The sequence below is a fragment of the Ambystoma mexicanum genome, chromosome 4p (genome assembly GCF_040938575.1).
Source record: "Ambystoma mexicanum isolate Mex_15411 chromosome 4p, UKY_AmexF1_1, whole genome shotgun sequence".
Lineage (NCBI taxonomy): Eukaryota > Metazoa > Chordata > Amphibia > Caudata > Ambystomatidae > Ambystoma > Ambystoma mexicanum.
In genome coordinates, this window is record NC_090927.1 from 3,867,084 (window position 1) to 3,875,747 (window position 8,664).

At 44.0% G+C, this 8,664-nt stretch overlaps 1 long non-coding RNA gene across 1 annotated transcript in view; it reads left to right on the forward strand.

Annotated features, from left to right (window-relative positions):
* Nucleotides 1-8,122, forward strand: part of LOC138452532 (uncharacterized) — a 472,666-nt gene extending 464,544 nt beyond the window's left edge. Inside the window, exon 3 of the long non-coding RNA XR_011260205.1 lies at nt 7,890-8,122. This is a non-coding gene — a long non-coding RNA (uncharacterized lncRNA). The remainder of the gene's footprint in view (nt 1-7,889) is intronic.
* The last annotated feature ends 542 nt before the right edge of the window (nt 8,123-8,664 follow it).

Sequence of the window (8,664 nt, forward strand, 5' to 3'; positions counted from 1 at the left end):
TAACCCTTTCCTGGTAAAAACAGAACATCACCTATGTCATACACTATCCTTATTATTTGTATGTGCATTTTTGAGACCCACGCAATTAAGAGCTGCAGATGAAAATATTTGTTCTCGCTTGGTCTGGCCTGTGCCAGATCCAAAGCTATAATAACAATGAGCTCATTTCTTTGCAACAGCAAACTCAGCACTCTTGCGCAACGATTCCTTGCAGCTCCAAATAGGAGATTTTGCAAGATGGAGTGAGTGCATGAAACAAAATGGGGGAGCTTAAGGCTAACCTGAATGAATGCATTTTTACACATGGATTTTTGGGTAAATGCGAACAGATAATGGCTGTCAGGATGTATAGGTATGGAGAAAAATGCTGAACACAGATCTACAACAGTGAAGTACTTGGCTGTGTAGGGAGTGCATTACAGGATGGTAGCCATATGAGGTACAACGGAAAAAGCAGGTAGCACGACTGCAATAACTGCACGTAGGTCCTGTATAAAACAATAAACCTCCTTACCTGGTTTCTTTGTGGGCAAATTACAAGGACTACAAGTTGGTACAATAACACCTTGTTGGAGAAGGGACTCTATCGATGGATGCCTTCTTTAGCCTATCTGAGAATAGGGTACTGGGGTACACATGGCACTGGTTTGGCAGGATTTAGAGTAATTTTGACTGGCTCTGCATTGACCATGTAACCAGTGCCATTTGCATGGTACCCACATATAGTAACACAGAACGAGCAACAAATGTTTTACTGTTGCAGTTGCAGAGGTTACAGTTAGGGCAGCATTATAGGCCCTGTGTTTAGTTATACAAAGTTATGGTCCAAAGTGAGGTGTGCGGGAAGAACTGAAAGAGGTAGAATATGGAGTCAGACAGGTACTATGGTAAGAGCGAAGTCTGTGTGTTAAGAATAGAATGAATGGCAGAATAGAACACAGGCCCTGATGTGGAGCTGCGGCTCTGTGTAGTTCAGCTCCAAAAACAAATCCCATTTCCTGTTCCCCAGGAGAAAAACCGAGGTCAGAGGTACCTGCAGTGTGCACATAACGGCCAATTGTATCCAGCTGCAGGGCCTGAACGTGGTGGGAATGGAATGCAAGCTATAGGGATGCGCCCATTGAAATTGAAGGGCAAAGTCATGAGAGTAGGGCATAAGGTTTTGTGATACCAAGAGGCTAAACAAAGATTTAGATCCCTACTGTCTTCCCCAATGAGTGTTCAACCCATATGAATTACAAATGGGCACACAAATGAAACAAATAAATCCCTGAAACTCAGACTCAAGAGTGGTGTTCCAGTCATGTCATTACTGGGCACCTAGGATTCGAAAGAGATAATGGATAAACCGTGTCTGAAACATCCTGTGATTTGGGATAGGAGGAGTAGAGGTGATGCCAGTAAGTTAAGTACAAGGTCGGGGAGGCAGCTTGGGTGCTCCATGGTGTCTGGTATAATGACATTGTCTAATTAAAAGCCTAGTTGGCCTCGCCAGTTTACTTTGATCGTGTCTGGAATGGAGGGTTGCACATCACGTGGCAGTCTCGATTTATTAATGGGTCAATATGTTTGAACCACCAATCCCATGCCTGGATTCAATGGTAATGATGTAGGGGACCACGTGTTTAGGGGACATTAGTATATTCTATAGGTGGTAGCCAATGAGGGTGGCGGGATGACATTGTAACTTGCTTCTTCAAATCCTGCAATGTACCTCTATATAACCTGTAACTTCTTGGAGCGGTGATGAGCTCTGTGTCAGTTCGGTTCTATGGACCATCTGAGACGCTTTGCCTGTAATAAACCCTTCTTTCCCTTGCAAAGCGGTGCAGTGACTATTTGGCCTTCTGGATTATTTTTACTGTTCGGTTTTTGGGTTGCTATTTTCTTTACAATGGGTTGACCATAACTTGGTCGGGTCTTGGTCCAACAGTCCCTGTCATGAACAGGGATGTCAGCCTGGTCTCCAGGGTTTGAATGGGTAATTTCCTGTAACACTGCCAATACCTCATGCTCTCTGTGAGCTGGGATGTCATGGCACACACCATCGGAGGAACAATAAATGGAGTATCTTAGCTTACACAATAAGTCTAATCCAAACCAATTCACAGGAGAACAGGAACTCAGCAAGAATGCATGTTGGTCAGAATTTGTACCTATCGTGGCCATGAGTGGGGCAGACACAGGATGAGGTAGTGGAGTATCCCATATACCGACAGTGTTAACTACATCATCGCAATGCATCATTCATGAAAACTCAGAGGCTTTTAGTGTGGAGCGTGACACTCCCCTGTCAACCAGACATTACATCTTTTGACCAGCAATAACGCAATCAATGTACGAGGCAGTAGAATCAATCGGCACGAGTTGTGCAACAAGTTCGGGGACCCCTTGGCAATCCTAACCATTGGTCTGAAGTGGTGTTGGCTGGGACATAGGGCCAAATCACAAGTTGGGCGGTAGCCCTTAAATGTGGTGCTAACAGGGTTATCACTACATTTAACAGTCCGTCCAATCAAGAGTATGACGTATTTTCCCCCAGCTCAAAGATGGGGGTAAACACGCTGGAAAAATGCAGATTTTTTGGCGCAATTACTGCACGTTAGTACCGCTGGCAGTAATTGTGCCAAAAATTCCCCATTGGGTCCTTTTGACCCAATGGGGAATGGAGAATAACGTTTAGCGCCTAACCCGTGATCCAGCGGTAATACCGCTGGACTGCTGGCCGGTTACACAAATAAAGTTGGGCAGTATCTCAGTCTGGATACCGCCCAACTCATGATGAGGTCCATAGTCATTCCGTTTGACGTGGTTGATTGACTGCCTCTACCATCATACTGAGGTTGATGTGGGCAGACGGCTTTCCATTCTCCAACCTCTCTGCAGTAATTACACGGATTACTGTATGTGTTCATAGAATACCTCTCAGCAGTTTGCCCTGGTTCATGTAATTGGGGTGCTCCTCTCCCTCTTACCTGTCCTTGGCTTTGCCCCCTGGTTTGGGGCAGAACCCTCCCCTTCCCTAGGAAGGTTGTACACTCTGTATCTGCAACTCCATAAATCTGGCTTCAGTAGTTTCTTTCTGTCTTTCGACCTTTTCATGGAAGTGCTGTGCAGCTAGCAAAACCTCTACCAAACCCTTTCCTTCCCACCCTATTAGCACTGCTTTAATTCTATCCGATATCTTAGGTTGCTAATCCATAACCAACTGAGCCACAACAGCTACAGGTGCAATAATGGCTGCACCAACAATCCCAGAATATTGTTCAAAACATTGTTTGAGACGCACAAGACATTCTGCAGGATTTTCACCCTTGGCCTGTTTACATACATTAATTTGGGATAGATTTCAAGAATAGTTTGTACCAGTCTGTCAGTACATATGTTCAGGTCCCTGGAGGTGACCGGTTCTTCAGTTGGCCAGTTAGCCTGCACTTTCAAACGGGTAAGCGTGTCTGTGGGCATCACTGCTCACAATAATTGATTTAAATCAACACACGTTGATTACCTGAAGCTCCTCTTGGAACTTAACGGGATCTTCTTGTATCTTTGGGAATCTCTGAACAGTATTGAACACATCAGTTGCACTCCAGGGGGCATGTAAAGCAAATAAGGTTGCTCCTCCTCCAGGGGGCTGTCTGAGTGGGAATGCACCAGTACTTGTATTGGTTGTCACATTTGGGAACCCTTCAAACGTTGGTGACATAGATGAGGAAGGCGAGTTAAAAAGGCTGGCTATCTGGGCACATATCGCAGGGGTGAACGGGATGATCATAGGGTTTATTGGGGTGGAACGATTATAGGTTGGTTGTTGGGTAGAGTCTGGGCTAGCCAGTTGGTGGTCGGGTGCAACATTTAAGATGGCAGGGTTATGACTGTCCAGAATATCTTTGGGAGTTTCCTTTAGCAGGGGCTCTCCTTGGATTATGGGATATAAATGTTTGTATCCAGCTTTGTGGGCAGGTACTTGCAGGTTTGAGTACTATGTTTTCAGGGATTTAACTTGCTCCTGGAGCTTTTCTTGGATGTCTTTTTAGTGGCTGCGTCCAACTCTTAGTAGCTTTGGTATACCAGTCTATATATCTGTACCATTGCCATTGGTGTACACGTGTACCTTTCTTTTCTAATGCCTTAAGTAGGTTTGTTATATTATCTAAGTCAAATTTGCCTTCCTGGAGGAAGTGTATAGGTGACTCACTCTGTATAAATTTGTGCCATTGGAATCCAGACCTGGTTAAGAGGAAACTGCTCGACTGGGACTGGATTGAAATCAATGACAAAAGGTCATCACAAAAAGCTATGAAGAATACTCCTCCAGAAGCGAAAAGACGCAATACGCTTCCGTCCTATTTAACATTGTCACCCTGTAAACGCCTAAGAAGGCTATACCTGAAATTTCATTTGAACATCTACGAAACCAAGGAAATCTTAATTCATCGCAGGAAGATTCCTATGGACAATTCGAAATGCAGGTTCTGTGCAATTGAAACAGAAGATCTAAAACATCTGGTGTTGCGGTGCACCGAATTTAAAGTCCAATGCGAAAAATGCCTCGGAAAGGCTGTACTGTAGGGCACCCTTTGTTTGATGAGCCCGCCCTTCAGTAGGCCAAAAGATACGCTCAAAACGGAGCGGATTATAATGTGTTCCTCATTATATTCTACATCCTGTTCCATCAGTGCGTGCCAAAGAGATGTCATCAGCCACTGTACCAGGAGATAGCTGGAGTAGCCTGAAAAGGCAAAGGGGATGGCTGCTGCCTGCTTAACAATCAATACCTCTACCCAGTACTCATGGCACAATGGTCTACATTTCAGCTGATGAATGTGGACAACACTGACTTTTCCTCCATTGCTCTCTGTTTCCCTCAATTATGTTATGCCTCCTGGAATGAGGGATGTCTAACGGAGATGTAATCCATGTATCTTCAGTACTGGGCACATTCCACGATATGCTTTCTGGTAATCGTGTACATGTTGTGATAGCGATCATACTCTTAGGAAATGACCTCCATGGGATACAACCTTCATGGCATAGCTGCCTGTCAGTGTTGCACTGTCATCTTGCTTTGGCCCCTTGAGGTATAGTTTCCTTATGCATTGTTGTACCTGCAACTCATTCTTTATACGGATGGGATTATGCAATTCTGGCATGCCCTGACATTGTCACGCAGGACATTTTTAGTTGCTGTAGGACTTCTTATGTGTAGTGTCAAAGGGTAGATCCTTTATGCACTGGGCTGTGGCAGGGAGTGAGTTTACTGGCATTACACAGGTGGACCTGCCTCCCAGTCATTTCTAGCCTTATACCTTGTGACCCACGTATGAGTTGTTTAAAGGCATTTCTCCTTACCCAGAATAAGGGTCTGCTGCTCTTTGGAGGTCTCCATTTATACAGTAGATAATTCTCCTGAGCTAATTCCTCTGGCAAAATGAGTACTGTTGAATTCCCCCCCATTTTCAGTTCCCTTTAAGTTGGCAAAACAGTAAAAGTGGCAGTAATTCTGTTACCGCCCCTTTTTGCCCTTAGCGCTGAACGGGTGTGGCCCACTATCTCTTCCGCTTTCCATGTGTTTATATTTAGGGCACTGGCATGTGTTTATGTTTAGGGCTCTGGCATGGGTTTATATTTAGGGCTCTGGCATGTGTTTATATTTAGGGCTCTGGCATGAGTTTATATTTAGGGCTCTGGCATGTGATTATATTTAGGGCTCTGGCATGGGTTTATATTTAGGGCTCTGGCATGAGTTTATATTTAGGGCTCTGGCATGTGTTTATGTTTAGGGCTCTGGCATGGGTTTATATTTAGGGCTCTGGCTTGTGTTTATATTTAGTGCTCTGGCATGTGTTTATATTTAGGGCTCTGGCCTGGGTTTATATTTAGGGCTCTGGCATGAGTTTATATTTAGGGCTCTGGCATGTGTTTATATTTAGGACTCTGGCATGGGGTTATATTTAGGGCTCTGGCATGTGTTTATATTTAGGGCTCTGGCATGTGTTTATATTTAGGGCTCTGGCATGAGTTTATATTTAGGGCTCTGGCATGTGTTTATATTTGCATGTGTTTATATTTAGGGCTCTGGCATGTGCTTATATTTAGGGCTCTGGCATGAGTTTATATTTGGGGCCCTGGCATGGGTTTATATTTAGGGCTCTGGCATGTGTTTATATTTAGGGCTCTGGCATGAAGGGCTCCGGCATGAGTTTATATTTAGGGCTCTGGCATGGGTTTATATTTAGGGCTCTGGCATGTGTTTATATTTAGGGCTCTGGCATGAGTTTATATTTAGGGCTCTGGCATGTGTTTATATTTAGGGCTCTGTCATGTGTTTATATTTAGGTCTCTGGCATGTGTTTATATTTAGGGCTCTGGCATGAAGGGCTCTGGCATGAGTTTATATTGGGGCTCTGGCATGGGTTTATATTTAGGGCTCTGGCATGTGTTTATATGTAGGGCTCTGGCATGAAGGAGGCTCTGGCATGAGTTTATATTTAGGGCTCTGGCATGGGTTTATATTTAGTGCTCTGGATTGTGTTTATATTTAGGGCTCTGGCATGTGTTTATATTTAGGGCTCTGGCATATGTTTATATTTAGGGCTCTGGCATGAAGGGCTCTGGCCTGAGTTTATATTTAGTGCTCTGGCATGTGTTTATGTTTAGGGCTCTGGCATGTGTTTATATTTAGAGCTCTGGCATGAGTTTATATTTAGGGCTCTGGCATGTGTTTATGGTTAGGGCTCTGGCATGTGTTTATATTTAGAGCTTTGGCGTGTGTTTATATGTAGGGCTCTGGCATGGGTTTATATTTAGGGCTCTGGCATGTGTTTATTTTTAGGGCTCTGGCATGTGTTTATATTTAGGGCTCTGGCATGTTTATATTTAGGGCTCTGGCATGGGTTTATATTTAGGGCTCTGGCGTGGGTTTATATTTAGGGCTCTGGCATGTGTTTATATTTAGAGCTCTGGCATGAGTTTATATTTAGGGCTCTGGCATGTGTTTATGTTTAGGGCTCTGGCGTGTGTTTATATTTAGGGCTCTGGCATGGGTTTATATTTAGGGCCCTGGCATGTGTTTATATATAGGGCTCTGGCATGTGTTTATATTTAGAGCTCTGGCATGGGTTTATATTTAGGGCTCTGGCATGTGTTTATGTTTAGGGCTCTGGCGTGGGTTTATATTTAGGGCTCGGGCATGTGTTTATATTTAGAGCTCTGGCATGAGTTTATATTTAGGGCTCTGGCATGTGTTTATATTTAGGGCTCCAGCATGGGTTTATATTTAGGGGCTCTGGCATGTGTTTATGTTTAGGGCTCTGGCGTGGGTTTATATTTAGGGCGCTGGCATGTGTTTATATTTAGAGCTCTGGCATGGGTTTATATTTAGGGCTTGGCATGTGTTTATATTTAGGGCTCTGGCATGGGTTTATATTTAGGGCTCTGGCATGTGTTTATGTTTAGGGCTCTGGCATGTGTTTATATTTAGAGCTCTGGCATGAGTTTATATTTAGGGCTCTGGCATGTGTTTATGTTTAGGGCTCTGGCATGTGTTTATGTTTAGGGCTCTGGCATGGGTTTATATTTAGGGCTCTGGCTTGTGTTTATATTTAAGGCTCTGGCATGGGTTTATATTTAAGGGCTCTGGCATGGGTTTATATTTAAGGGCTCTGGCATGGGTTTATATTTAGGGCTCTGGCATGGGTTTATATTTAGGGCTCTGGCATGGGTTTATACTTAGGGCTCTGGCATGTGTTTATGTTTAGGGCTCTGGCATGGGTTTATATTTAGGGCTCTGGCATGTGTTTATATTTGGGGCTCTGGCATGTGTTTATATTTAGGGCTCTGACATGTCTCCCTTTTGTTAATGAACCATACTGTCATCCCTTTCCTAGCTTCTTTATTATCTGAAGAAGATCCATTTCACAAACACTGCTGGTGAGGAGGTGTACTTTGACGCGAACGGCGACTCCATGACCGGGTTCGACATTCTTAACTGGGAGTATTCTGGAGAGTTGACCCAAAGAGCAGTTCCTGTTGGACACTTTAATCCACTCGGGCCTGCAGAAGAGCAGCTGTCCATCAACGAGAGCCAAATCACATGGAACACAGCATTCAACACGGTTTGTTAATGGAGATATTGTATGTATTAGTAGAGTAATACGCATTATTAAAGTAATTGATTATATTTGATGTGAGTGGTGCATAGCAATGAAGCATGGAATGTATTAAATGCATGTGTGTAGGAGCGCTAATTGTTATGCATGCAACAAATAGACAGTCACTCAGTGATAAGTGACATTAAATCAATGGATGGGGGGCACAGGGCAGACAGAATGAAAGTTGTGCAGCAGTGCCCTGAGGTGTGGAATGCAGGCGATGGATATGGTGCTCCACTGTGAAGTATGGAATGCATGTATTAAATGTGGTGCACAGGAGTGATAGAAGGAATGCATACTATGAAACTACAGTGCAGATGGAAAGGACGGGACACACAGAATGCATATGGGCCACAGCAGTGTAATGCATCAGATTAATGCTGCATTCATCAGTGTGGGATGGCATGCATGCAATGAATATGGTGAACAGTGGGAGAAGATGAACTGCATGCAATGAATACTGTGAACAGTGGGGGCAGGTGGACTGCATGCAATGAATACTTTCGACAGC